Source organism: Bidens hawaiensis, unplaced genomic scaffold, assembly GCF_021521415.1.
Source record: "Bidens hawaiensis isolate Kalapana, Puna unplaced genomic scaffold, B.hawaiensis_p1.1 tig00006534_1, whole genome shotgun sequence".
In the NCBI taxonomy this organism is placed as follows: Eukaryota; Viridiplantae; Streptophyta; class Magnoliopsida; order Asterales; family Asteraceae; genus Bidens; species Bidens hawaiensis.
The window spans coordinates 1-13,214 of record NW_027491439.1 but is presented as its reverse complement, the minus strand read 5'-3'; the positions used below and the strand labels follow the sequence as shown (position 1 = coordinate 13,214).

The 13,214-nt window shown below is 34.2% G+C and overlaps 1 pseudogene; it reads left to right on the top strand.

Annotated features, from left to right (window-relative positions):
* The first annotated feature begins 12,103 nt into the window (after nucleotides 1-12,103).
* On the top strand, nucleotides 12,104-13,209 carry LOC143632869 (patatin-like protein 6 pseudogene; annotated as a pseudogene).
* The last annotated feature ends 5 nt before the right edge of the window (nucleotides 13,210-13,214 follow it).

Below are 13,214 nucleotides of genomic sequence, written 5' to 3'. Positions count from 1 at the left end.
CTCAGTATAAAAAATAAAAATTAGAGGGTTGCTCAAAATCTAAATTACCTTTTATAGGAGGCTAAATAACCCATTCGTATGACAATGTATTAATTTAGCATGTTTTTTAAGGACTAAAAGATAAAAGTGACAAGCATCGCACTTTTTATGGTGTTTTCTTGTAAGTCTTGTCTAATCAATAAGACTCTGAATATGTATTGTACAACTCATAAGGATTATTTGGGATTGAGTTATTGAGAAGCATACCCGATGAAAAGTGGAATCGAGCCGTGAAGGTGGATGTGTGTGTGCCCTAAAGGCTTGAAGTGGAATCGTGGAGATAAATTTGGAATTTTGAATGGGTAATTTGATTTCTCTACACTTTAGATTTAGAGTTTTTGAAAGAGGTACTTTATGATCTGAATAGTCCGGGCTTGATGAAGTTGACTACTTGACTCATAATATAAAACTTATATAAATAAGAAAAAAACCACATAACCTAGTTTTGGTTTATTCGATTATCCAAATTCAAAACTTTCAAGATTTGAAAATTGATCTGAAGACCGAATTGAAAATTTGGATTCGGTTAATATCCATAATTAAAAAATTATTTTTATTTTTACTTTAGGACATCCATAATCATTTCTCTTAAAAGTAAAAATACCTTTGTCAGTCTGCCACGTCTTTGCCATGTTGGCATGTGAGCTTTATCTAATTATCTACCATGATGTGTAATAGTTTCACTTATCATATTAATTAAAACTTGGGAACCATGCTGTCGTGATGCGGCTCTGCAGTAACACGAATTCAGTTGTTATTGGTTAAATTCATTACGGCACCGTCACTAAATCGAAAAAAATAATAGTTGTCCAAAATTGTATCGGCACATGTACGATTTATTACCAAAATGATACGAACTTGGTTACGATGTAGCTTATGATATAGATAAATATTTAAAATAGTGGTTACTCGATCGTTAAAATCCGGTCATTATAACGATGAGTCGATATGAATTTGAGCTGGTATAGGATTTGTTTATTATAGTTTCGGATATAAACCCAAATAATAAATTCTTCAAATTAAAATATTTATAACTAATAGAATAATAAAAATGCATAAAAAACAAATACAAAATAATGATATCAAAAATCAAATAGGAAAATAGTGAGAAACAAAAACAAAACTAGGTAAATACCCCCCACGTTATGCGGCGGGTTTCACGTGTATAGTGAGAATGAGAATTGCTAGTATAATATAATTTTGCTAATACAATTGACAGTAATTTACAATGGTCAATTAAGCAGATAATTGTGATTAGCACCAACATATCAAAAATGATTGAAAAATGTTACTTTAACATGTCTAGAAACATACGAGAAAATAGGAAAACATAACATCACCCGGAAGTCATTGTATACATCCAACCCGCGTTTTGCGACGATGTTGTATAAGGCCATAAGGGTGTTAATGACCTGTTACCTACTATATCCAGACCTGGCCCAAGGGGAGGGTGAGGAGGGCGACAGACCCAAGCCCACTCTTTTGAGAGGCCCATAATTGTTAAAAATAAAATTTTAGTAAATTGTATTGAAATAGATGTTAAACAAGAACGATGTTTGAAAAGATGAGATCGATGTACACACCTTGACCATCTCGTTTTAAATTGGCAGACATGCAGATAGGGTTTTTTGCATCAGTGGGGTTTGTGAGAATGAATTTTATGGGTCGTATTTGGATCAAATAGATCCGCCTATTATTAAGGGAAAAATGTTTGAGCGCCAAAATAATCCTCCAAATGGCTTTCCTATTGGCACGTGTCTCCCAACATTTTTACTTTATTATTATTAAAATAAGTCGATTAAAAATCCAATATAACTATCGTATATCATACAAAACTAAACTAACATAAAATCTGAATGTTAAGTAAGTTTATGCAAGGAGATACTGAGAGTAACCAACTTGCTAAAATTAGTACACTTATAACTAAGCTAAAATAAAATTTGAATACTAACAAAAATAAGTTTGTGTAAGGAGATATAAAAGTAACCAAATTACTAAATTAGTACACTTATAATATAGTTAAAAAACATTTTGAATTTCGATTGCGTAACTTGAAAAAGTTATGATTGCTTTAGTTGTAACAGAGGGCACCGCCTTCCTACCATGAGTGATGTATACTTTGAATGTTTTTATCATTTGTGACATTGAAAGCAAGTGCATTCGATATGTTTCGGTCAAAGATGTAATGCCTATTCAAAAGTTGAAAACCTGTATAAAGTATTTTCTTTTAATTCGAGAAGACTATCGTATTTATATTATATGTTTTTTAGTTTCTAAGGAAGATGTTTGTTTTTGTTATTGCATCGTATTTTTATAATGTGAAACCTTAACCGATCTGAACTGTCGAACCGACTCAAACATTGAACTGTTGAACCGACTCGAACGGTGAACCCACTGGAAAAATTTTGCCGGATCCGCCACTGGTCATGGGTCTCATCATATAACTTTTAAACAGGTTATAATTTCTCATTTGTTTATGAAATCCTTTCACCATAAAACCTTAAGTATATTATTAACTTATTTACAAAAATAAAATTAAAATAAATATATATTAAATATTTAATTATTACTCCGTATAATAGATAGGATCACCGCAGACATCAACCCTTCCAGGCAGTTGACAACATGGATAAAAGCGTGAGGTTTTATTTACATTAACAATCAAACATTTAACTTCTTATTACCTCTTGTCATATTTAGCTCATTTTAGAATTAAAAAAAAAAATCTTTTTTAGTAACTAAGTGTAGTGTACGTCTATCACCAAGGTCTTAATTGATGAGGATGTTAAGAAAGAACAAAAGCTACATCTAATAGGCGTTGCTTAGCGATAAATTAGTGATGAATTGCAAGACTAAGTAAATAAAAAATAAGAGGTTTTAGGTGCTTTGTAACACGCAATAAGAGTGATCGATCAATGAAGTTCGCTAGCCAGGACCAACTTGGTTCAATCCAAGTATGAGTACATGTATAGTGTTTAGTTCCGAAGAAATTTTCTTCATTGTTTTCGCCGTTAGACATTTGATATGTGCCCGTTTTAAATGAATAGAACACTATCTTTCCATTCTTCGAATGCAGCCATGGGAAAAAAATCTTGTTCTCCATATCTTGTGTTTTAGCTTCCATGTCACAAATATAAATCACGCTCCTTCCTAAACCATCTATTTTCTCCCATTCTTTTGTAAAAGTATTCAACTTGAATACTTCAATGGAGTCTCCAAACTCGCCTAACTTGACCAGTAAAAGAAATTTATCACCTTTCACTAGAAAATACTGTGCTGTAGACCCGCAACCACTTCTCGGGGCTTTGGCTACAACTTCCCACCAAGAGTTATCATCCACATCATGTATATCTTTTTTAATAGCAAGTTCATCATCGTTACACAAGGCTTAAAGATCTGAGCCATGAAATGTTGGAAAACGATGATAATGTAGATGCGCACTAAACATATCCCCAAAAATCAGATGCCACTGTGGTCCCCGACCTACAAAGTGGACGTAAACAGGCCAATATTTTGGTGATTTACCAAATCCAACAACCATGCAATCGGGGGAAGTAGGAGGCGCCGAGAAACAAAACATGTTACTAGTTACAAGGAGGTCTTGGAAGCTCATGGATATCACGTGTGAAGGGATTAAAGAACACCAGCCGGGGGTTTCCAATTTCATTCTTGTCCACGGGATTTCTAAGTCGGATCAACATCAACAACCAACCATACCTAGAACTTTATATCCGCATATCAGCACCATTCAGTTCTTGTGGTGTTTTTATAAAGTACTTGTCACCAAACACCGGGTCTACAAAAGTGATTAGGCCTTGATGATCGTCTACCACCACCAGCCATGGTGTCTGCAATGTGTTTAGCATTGTTCCTTTACTCCATCGAATAATAGGCGCTCCTAATTGACTCGTCTTGCATGTAGCACGGAAGTTAAGGTATTCAACACCAACACAAAACTCCATAATCATCTCTAAAACATTAAACGGAATATTGAGAAGACGTGACTCATTATTATCTTCATTCTCCATGCTATTAATATCAACCATCATGATATCATCATTACCCTCTGCTGGTTTAGAATCAACTCTAAACATGACTTCTCCAAGATCACCTGGTAACCTACACAGCGCGCACTATTGCCATGAATTTTCACAATTATAAGCACATACACATTGAGGATCGGGGTGTCCCGGGACCCCAATATTTTTTAAAAGGTTTTTAGAGGCGATATATTAAATATTTCATGGACCCCGTAATATTTAATAGATCATGGAACCTGTACTAACAATGTAAACTTTGATGTGGTGGTAACTTCTTTGTATTACTATTAAGAGGTCGTGTTTTCAAGCCTCACTAAGCCATGTTTTCCCGTTTTTTTAAGTATTATTCAACTCAATAACACGTAGGGGAACAATCCTTCCACTGATTGATCAAGGAATGTTTAAATTCAATGGAATTCTATCAAAAAGACCAAACTACCATAGGTCTCCTTTTATTCCAGAAAGCAAATCAAACACAAATATGGTTTCATAAACTATCGCAAGTGAAATTAAACATTCAATTGTTTAGTAGACCATAATGAAATTCTACTATTACTAGAAAGAAGATGAATATGCATAGAACATGAACTAAAATAAACCAGAAATAAGAACTCACATGATTGATTCCATTCAATAAATCCATAAAATAAAAACCAACTTTTTTGAAAACCCATGCATCCTACTCCAAAAATCTCAATGAGAATCGAAACTCGTCATATCAGAAATCAAAATTGAAACAAACACATTGAAATTCAATCAAGATAGACTAATAGATTAAAATCGAAACTTCATTGTGAGCAACGTGTGCTTTAGCCATTCCCAAAACATCACAAACCCGACTTTATTATGATATTGTTTTCTTATTATGTTCCTCGCCTCGACCCGACCAAAAAATTGAACAATGAAAAAGTGGGACCCCATTGAACAAAATTTTTGCGGTCTGCCACTGAGCATATATCATAATTATCATTCAAAGAAAAAAAACAATACCTGCATTCCCATAATGACAAGCTGCTTGATGACGCTAGACAAGGCATAGAATAGAGCGAGACGCTCTTATCTTTAACGTGTAGGGAGTGCATAGCTTGGCCATTTTCGTCAAGCACGTGTATATAACCCCCTAACTCCGGGGAAACTTCAGGGAGGTAAAATACCGAGTAGTCATGAGCAAGATCCATGAAAAATATAGCATCTTTAAGGTCTTCTAATTCTTCCCATATCATACTAGTCATGTCCAGCTTATATATACACACACCACCAACTTGTTTCTTTGCTACCTCATCAAAAGCTAATAGAATGTAAAACAGTTCTGCACAACTTCCTTTTAGAAATGGAGTAAGGGAGGAATTATAACGATGGTAATTAGGAAACGGTGGTTCCACCGGAAATGGCAATATATTTATCACAACTTCTTCATCCTTAACCACAATACTAACATGTACGAGTGTCCAGGAACTCATGGCATATACTTTACCATTGCAACAAGTTAGGTAACACAAGAAATTATCACCGGGTATGTTGCCCATTACACACCTTAACTGTTTAGCATATGACGTTTCAGTCCATTGTAATCTATCGAGTCTACACAAAACAATGGTAGATTTTTCATATCCAATTAACAGGAGAAGTGATCTGGGATCTTCGGGAGGAAACGACAAACAACATTCTAAGATCGTTTCAAAATCTCCAATCAAGGGAGGGAGATGCATGACCTTAGTTGTCATCGGGTTCCAAATAGACAACATGTGGTTGAGTGTGATTTGAAAGAATGACCCAGCCATGAAAACACCCCCGGATACGTCTCCCCGACAACTCAGGGATTTGAAGCTGATATCGAGACAACGGGTCATGTATGGGGTAGAAAATCTGGTCTCCTTTGTCATCGTCATCGACGTCCAGGTTCTGAACAACCAACCAAGGATACTTTGGATTCATCTAAAATCTTCAATTTTGTTTCAAGAGCACAAAGAAAGATTAACTGTATAAAAATATAAAACTCAAATCCTTACTAATTTACCCAAAGGATTATACAATTTAAGATATATTTCATACCTCAAAGGCCGAACCCTACTTCGATATTTTTCTATCAATAATATATAAACGACTGCTTCTTATTTTTTTCTTCAATATATATATAGGGGTAGGGGATCCTAGGGGTAGGTTTCCTATCTCAAGTCTAATTCAAGTTTTGTTATTGTTATTTACCTACCGCCCCCATCGAATTTCATTAAACTATTTAGTTTACACTTTTTAATTTTTTTATCTTAATATTTCACATATAGCATAATAACAATTCAAACACCAAAAATTTTATATATATATATATATATATATTTATATAGGGTTAGTATCATCTAAGGACTCTAAAAAAGTTAAGAACTCTTAGGAACTCTACACAACCAAATATTTTTTTTAATTTTTTTATATATTAACATTATTTAAGAGTAGTTTTATCATATTTTATATAAAAACTTTTTTATTACATATATAAATAACAAGTTTACATATGTGTAAAATTTATGTACTAACAAATTTACATAGGTGTAAAACAAAACATAGGTATGTATAAAAACTAATTTTCAAAATTGTAATCGTAAATATAGATATAAACAATGATAAAGCTACACTCAACTAACATTAACATACAAAATTTTTTATAAAAAACGTTAGTTTTCAAGGGTTCTTTCAAGTTCTTAAATAATTTAACAGTTCTGTAATGATACTCATCTTATATATATATATAAATATATATATATATATGACCATTTGCACCCTATAAATAGTAACTTTATCATTGAAATTTGAGCGCTTTTACATGGGATAGAAAGTCGAGCCCGCTTCAACCATATGTCTAAGGCTTTTCCTTGATAGATTACCGACGAGATGCTTTCGGTCAAATCGGTGAGGAAAATGTTAGAAAACCTGTCTTCAGTAAATAAAATTTATTCACACGATAGGAATAAATGGGCCGGAAATAGTAAGCTCAACTGAGAAGAATTGTCATAAGAACCACTCTGATGAGGAGGAAATGAATATCAATACCGTGTCGCGTTTGTTTTGTTTGAAGAGTGGCGAAATAGTAGAGCATGTGTTGTTGTATTATTTGAAGACGGACAAAGTTTGGCAACACATAGCGCGATGGTGCAGATTACCACCTGTTGGAATCCTAGTTGAATCGACAATAATATCGATATGAGTTCGAGGTTTGCTCTATTGAATGACCGAAGTTCAAGTGTTACAAAGAGTAGTATGAACTATGAAGTTAATATAAGCGAAGTGTGTGTTGTGATTTGGGGGACTCAAGAACACGCTTCAAGGAGAATCATAATGAATATTATTAAGTTTGGGTCTTGCCGTAGTGAACATGAGAATCCAAGTAATCCATTTCCCATATATATAGGGAGTTAGGGGCTTGTTATTACATGAAAGATTCACATACTAGTTATCATCCTCTAGCTCATTCGTCATTCAGTCTTTTATCCTCCAGGTATCAGCTTGTGCTAGGGAACACACCCACCTTGAGCCTTTCACCTAGCTCAAAGGAGGAGTACCCATGAATTTTTTTCCCCTCCTTCACTCCTCCTTGTTAACCTGTTTTCCTCATTCTTATCTTCGTTACTCACTTGGGCTTCTTTGGGCCTTTGTCGGGTCTATTTTAATCTTATTTATCATATGCTTGCTTGTGGGCCACCTTTGACTGGGCTATTGTCGGGCCTAACCCCCTTTTCTTGTCCCGGAGGCCCAATTACAGACCCTTTGGGCCACCCCATGTTATTGGATCTGCCTCTCTAGTTTCTGTGCTGGCCCATTACGAGGGTAATCTTTTCACCACCGTTCTTTGTCTTTTAGATAAATGATGTGTGGAGCTAGCTATCAAAGCGGTGTAGGAACATGATAAAAAAGGTCAAAGATAATCCAAGCAATCTTTTGGGTCACAAGTCAGTTCATATCAAGGAATGACAAGATTTTTAACAAAATTAACACACGTGACTCAAATTGTGGAGCACATAATTAAAATCTTAAGCCATTTGTGGGTGGAATCAAGATCGAAAAAAATAGGGGGGGGGGGGGGGGGCGATTGTTAAAATTGGCGTAAATTCGATGTAACAAGTATCCTTGTAAGTTTGCGGATTAGTTAGTTGCTAGTTCGTGTTGTTAATATAGCATCGTCTTAAAAAATTCTTGACAAGAGCTAAAAGGTAATGGTATCGAAAACACAGATGCCGAAAATCTTCAAAAATGAGTAACGATACCGAAATACTCAATACAATGCCAGTTCGGTACCAATACATGGTACCATTTACTCATTCATAGTTGTGTCCCACCTAATGTGAGTTTCATTTTAGGGTGTTTTTTTATAATAATTTTGATTGTACAAGGCTAGGAGTGTTCATCGGATCGGATATCAGTTATTCGGGTTGTTTGGATCGGCTTGTTCGGATTTGAAATGTTTTTTCACGAATACAAAAAACCGAACATATCCGAATTCAAATTTCTTTAACCGAAACGAATTCATTCAAATTCAGTAGATGGGCTTATTACTAAATATAATTTCTTAAGTTATGTATTGTTTATGCACTACTAGCACTAGTAACGTGGCCCCCGTGTTGCGGCGGGGTAAATTATGAAAAATAAATCATTTTGATAGATAAAGAAAAAGCAATCTAGTTTTAGCGACGTAACGCCCCATTCGTTAGATTAATCAACATTCAAATATATTTTGACACAAGCCTTACGTGTTACGTTCTTATATATGCAGTTTTTTTTAACATTACTAAAGGTTGGCTATCGGTAAGAAAAGTTTTACCGTAGACATTAAACTGCACCAAAAGTAACCTTTGAAACGTTAAACCACTTATACGTGTTAAGCAAAGTATCTCTCGTATGAAATATAAAAAATTCTCCATTAGATTGTTAATTACTTTGTTTTTTCTTAAAGAAAAACAAAACTTTTATCCGGTTGGTTTGGTTAATAAACTAATGAAAAGTATTTATTTTTTACATGAAGAAAAAGACAATGGATTTGTTTATAAAGAAGGTTGCTCGATCGATCAATAACTCTAGTGAACTTCAAAATATTTGTACTTGTAAAAGTATTGGTAAGTGGTAACTAAAGTAATGAAATAGTTTATGTAATTTGAGTGGCACTCGGTCCAATCACCCAAGCTAATATTTTTTAATACATGTATAGAGAAAAAACAAAGTGTTAACAAAGAAAAAAAAGGATTGCACCATGTATAACTTATAGTACGCAAACTAAAGTTCAACATAATGAGTATAATGTATAAGGATTCATGCATAAAATAAAGTACAATATAATGACTATAATGTATAAGGTTTCATGCACAATTTAAAGTGAATAGTAAGAGAGAACTTTTTTTTGAGAATTGATGGGGTGTGTCATGCATGCACTGCATAACTATAAATATAAATAATCATTCGTTATAGTTTCCCATTCATATAAATATAAACAATTATCGCTCAATAACATAATGAACTAAAGTTAAATATCCTGCTTAATAATAATAATAGTAGTAATAGTAATAATAATAATAATTTTCTAACTCAAGTTTCTCATACTTTACGCATTAAAATTCAGTTGTATCAAATCTTGTCCTTATATATATCTAACTATCTATATAATTGTCTACCATAAAATCCTAGGTGTCGCTCTCAGATTGTTCCCACCATTCTCTAGAGCTACCAGATTGCTTGATTTATAAATGGAGGCTTCTCATGTATTTGACCCGAATTCGTGGGTATGGGTCTCACCAAACCCGAATAATCTTTAAATGAGTTATAACATCTCATTTATTTGTAAAACTATTTCATAATCAAACAATAATTTTCACAGGTCATGGGTCTCACCAAACCCGGATAACCCTTAAACGGGTTATAACTTATAACATCTCATTTATTTGTAAAATAACTCTTTAATCATCAAAGAATAATTTTCATGGGTTGTGGGTCTTACCAAACTCTAATAGCTATCAAATGGGTTATAAGATCTCACTTATTGATAAACACTTTTATCATCAAACCTTAATTTAATTTATCTACTTTACATGTTCTCCGTTGATGGTCTATCATTTCCATCATCGGTTAACTTCCGATACCGATTAAAAACAAAACTTTAAATAAACTCCCGTAACACGGGATGATCAAACTAGTATATATATATATACATACATATATATATAGGGGTAGGTTAAAATAAAAAGAGATAGTTTCCTAGGAAGACTAAGAATAAATCATTGCCATTGGATCTTGTTAATCAATGGTTGAGATTTAAAATCACCAATAACCGACATAGTTTCCTAGAATTACTCTTTCATCATCATTTGTAATGCCAAATGTCAAAAGTTGTTGGTTCTTACCATTCCTAGGAAAATCCTTATTCTTATTTGAACCCTTATATATATATATATATATATATATATATATATATATATTATGGTGAAGGTTTAAATAAAAATAATTGTATTGCAAAATGTTCAAAGGACTAAATACAGATTGTGTAATCGTTATGCATATTTATTTAATTTTATGTGTAAACCAGGGGTGCTCGTGAAACAACGAAAATAAGTTAGGGTTTTAGGCTCACACCTAATTAACTAATTAAGGCTTTCAAGTCCAAAAAAAACATTATATATAGATATATTATAAATGGGAAAAGTAAATTTAAAATAATGTATTGGTGTGGGGTGGGCTTGGTTGTTAATTTATATAGGTTATCAGTTTAAATTTTGTAATAAGTTAATTTTTTTTCCCTTAACAATTGCCATGAAAAGGCCACAAAATCTTGTTTCTGTTTAGGCCTCTACATTCGTGGAGCCAACCCTGTGCGTAACTAGTTATTTTTGTGTGCGTAGTTACTTAGTTTGTAACGAATTTACGACATGTGTAAATTATTATTATTACGTGAAAGACCTTCGTACCTAAGCTTTGCACATTAAGATTTAAGCCTCTGTTGCGTTAACCTGTCCATTATACTATATATCACATACAAATAACATGGCTAAAGGTCTTAGGGCGTTTACTGTTTAGTGGTACACGAGTAGACATTTGATAATGTAATAAAGGTAGGCACGTAACTACTAAATAGAATAAAACATATTAAAGGGGCCCCATGATCAATCCATCTAACTTAGCGGCCCTCCGTTTGTCCACCGACGGCCGGCGGACGGTCACTCATTTTGTCCCTATAGGTTAATTTAGCTCCACACGTACACCTTTGCAATTTACACCCGTGGCCCCCACTCCGCTACCAATTTTGTAGGATTTTATTCCATCCCTTGCTACATTAAATGTTTCAATTTGTTTATTTATTCCATACTTTTGCAAATTTTTGGGTTAAGACGTGTGATAAGATTATAGAAAGTATATACTTTTTATGTCAATTTAGAATTAAGTGAAATGGTGATGCGCATATACTTGATATATGTTATTATGTTTTAATGATATTTAATACGGATTATGTTGGAAAGTGATTAATTTGAACACGACTCGTGTGGGCAAAATTGTTACAAAGAGGATCACTTGCGAACACTTTCTTCAAAAATTGTATTATTTGCTTTTATGTTGGAGTTCGGTAAAAAGAAAAAAAAATCTCCTCTCATTATGAATTTATGATAGCATTAAATGTTCTTTATACAACAACAAACATTCATTTCCGGTTGATGTTTGACCGCTCTTCCTCATTCTTACAAGAACCTCGGGTGATACCAGAGATTTTTATTTTTGACAAATCAAAAAATTAGAGCATCGTGCACCCAAAGCCTTTACACAAAACATTCAAGAAGGTGTACAATTATTTTGTTTAACTTAATCATCCCAAGACCAACATTGACATGTATGCGGTTGAGAATTATAGCTTTTTGTTGAACAGTTAAGCGGTATTGGAAACAATCGAACAACACATAAATACTCGTAAATTAACACAAGTGGAAAAACAAATTAGCCGAATGCTTTAAGGTTGTCGTAATCGAGTCTCAAACGGCTATATGAGCTAACAATATATATTCTATTAATAATAATAACAACAATAATAAAATCTTTTAGCCCGAAGCCTAACAATAATAATAATAATAATAAATATTAAAGAAAATAATAATCAAAGTAAGGAATAAACGGCCTTTAGATGAATTTAATTTAAAAAGGTTATAAAAGCAGAACTCCTCTGCAATCAACGTCTTATTTTGCCTTCTCACGTCTTCCATTTACCTCCCACTTTTCTTGCACTCGAAGAAGACTTTATTTTAATAATTATCTAAACATTTCTTAAACAAAAACGACTAGTTCTTAATCTTATTATCTAATGGAAGAGCCAAGCATCGACACCGATAAACTCAGCTACGAGATCTTCTCAATCCTCGAAACCAACTTTTTATTCGGTTACGACGATCACAAACTTCTTAAACCTAAACAGGTTTGCCCAGAAGTTTGTGTCTCGCCCGACGCCGTTGTCCACAACCACGTTGCTAATCCCAATACCCACCCCAACAACGTGGTTGTGGACAACGACGGGTTTCAGTCCATAAAGAACCAGAGAGGCAAAATATGCGTCCTCTCAATAGACGGTGGAGGCATGAGAAACATTTTAGCTGGTAAAGCTTTAGCGTATCTCGAAAAAGCCTTACGAGTAAAATCCGGTAATCCAAACGCTCGGATTGCCGATTATTTTGATGTAGCCGCTGGTACAGGCATAGGCGGTGTTTTCACCGCCATGCTGTTTGGTAGCAGTAGTAGTAGCAGCAACCAAAAGCGTCCTATTTTTAAAGCAGATGACACTTGGCGGTTTTTAGCCGAACACGGTCATCGGCTTTATAATCAAAAATCAAAAACCGGCGGCGGTTTTTTGAAAAGAATATTCTCTGGCGGCGGCGGCGTGAGTCAGACTACCGCCGGTTTTGAAAACGCAATGAAAGAAGTGTTCTCAGCCAACGGGCGAAGTTTGACTTTAAAAAACACACTAAAGCCGATATTAATCCCGTGTTATGACTTAACCAGCTCGGCTCCGTTTTTATTTTCCCGAGCCGACGCTTTGGAAACCGACAGCTTCGATTTTAACCTCTGGGAGGTTTGCCGCGCCACGTCAGCTTCTCCCGGGTTATTCGAGCCGGTTTCAATGAAGTC